The following is a 2,056-nucleotide window of genomic DNA, read 5'->3' on the forward strand; positions in this document are numbered from 1 at the left end:
TGTACAGCAATTAACCACTGAGAAGAATGTATGCAGTGTATTATTTGTTGAAACTGTACTTTCGATTTGATTTGAAACTGTCTCATTGCTATGTGTTTATCAATAAAACTTTGAAAAGAAAAAAAAAGAAAATATAAAAATTGGGGCCAGGGAGATGGCTTAGTGGAATAAGTGCTTTCCTGGCAAGCATAAGGGCCCGAGTTTTATCCCCGGTTCCACTACCCAAATAAATAAATAAATAAATAAATAAATAAGAAGAAGAATAAAAATTAAAATGGGGCAAAATAAACAATTGGGGAACTTTCTCACGAAAATTATTTCTGAGACCCAGTCCTAGCCCAGGTCCGGTGAGTGTGTGGGAGAGCTTCCAGCCACCCTGCGCCAGCAGGACCTATTAATGGTCCCCGCACAGGGGCAGCCTGGGTGAGACCCGTTTCCACCACATTGGGATGCCCCCCACCATTTCGCAGCACCTCCCCCATCCCATCCGCCGAGTAGGAATAACTGCTGCGTTCCGGAAATCCCCAGACCCAGTGCTAGCCCTGGTCCGCTGAGTGTGTCGGAGAGCTTACAGCTACCCTGCACACTTGGAACATATTACTGGTCCCAGTACAGGCGCAGCCTGGGTGCGACCCTTTTCCAACACCTTGGGATGCCCCCTACCACTCCCCAGCACCTCCCCCACAATGCCCACCAAGTAGGAATTACTGCAGCATTCCAGGACCCCCAGACCCAGTCATAGCCCAGACCCAGTGAGTGTGTGGGAGAGCTGCCTCTCCCCCCTACTCCACCTTGTCCCCTCCAGGCTCAGCTCAGGCCTGGCATATAGGCCTGGGGTGTAACCCTGCAGCAGCAATACCTGCAGAGAGTGTACAGGACAGAACCACCCAGCTAGTTCAGGAGCAGAAAATCTTGCCAGAGGGGCACAACAGGTTCAACCTCAAGGGCAGCAGCAGGAAGGAGTTGAGAACAGTAGCCACACCCAAGCAAGGCACAGCTGGATAAATCCAAACTTTGTAGATCTACACCTGAACTTCAGTATGTGCTAAGATTATAACTACAACGAAGATCTACAACAAAGGTCAGAAGACAGTGAAAAACAAAATGACAAAAAGGAACAAATGCAACCTCAGAACCCAACTCCACCTGTAACAAGTGCAGAGGACACTAACACAGAACAAACTAGGAATCACACAGCTGAAAGCAATGAATCAGTGGCTTCTGAAATAAAGAAAGAGCTACAGTAAGGTATAGAGGAACTCAGATTGGAAATAAAAAAATAGCTGAATTAATAACATCTGAAGTAAAGAATCAAATACAGAAACATATTCAGGAGACCCAGTGCCCACCCAGAACAAGAGCAGAGGACACTAGCTCTGCTCAAATGCATGAATTAATAGGGTCGATAGTAAATAAGCAGAAGAAAATTATAGAGGAACTCTGAGCACAACTCTTTTCTGAAATAAAAAAAAGAATTCTCAGAACTCATAGCATCTGAAGGAAAGAAGCAACTACAGAAACATAGGGAGGAAACCCAATCTGAAAAAAACACTGCGATGAAAGATTTTATAACTTCTTCGAAAGAAGACATTGATAAAAAAAAATAGAGGATATTAGAAAAATGACAGATTCCTTGAATGAGCAATACAGGAAAGAAATAGATCTCATGAAGCAGAATCAAAGAGATATAGAGGAAATTAAAATCTCAAACACTAGCTGGCAAAAACGTTTAATTGAAAGTGAAGACAAAGTTTCAGATCTTGAAGATGCTGGTGCAGTTATTGAAAAGGTAAGAAAGGATCTCCTAAAAACAACAAGGATGCAGGAAAGAATAATCCATCAATGCAAGATGATGCAAAGATGAACAATGTGAGACTAATAGGCATCAATGAGAAAGAAGGAGTCAATACAAAGGACTCCTTTAAAAAAAATATGAGCAGAAGTAATAGCAGAAAACTTCCCAAATATGAGGAAACAATCTGAAATTCAGGTAATCGAAGTATACAGAACACCAAGCAACCTCAACCCAATGAAAAACACACAGAGACATATAATA

Source organism: Octodon degus, unplaced genomic scaffold (genome assembly GCF_000260255.1).
Source record: "Octodon degus isolate 3935 unplaced genomic scaffold, OctDeg1.0 scaffold00334, whole genome shotgun sequence".
Classification (NCBI taxonomy): domain Eukaryota; kingdom Metazoa; phylum Chordata; class Mammalia; order Rodentia; family Octodontidae; genus Octodon; species Octodon degus.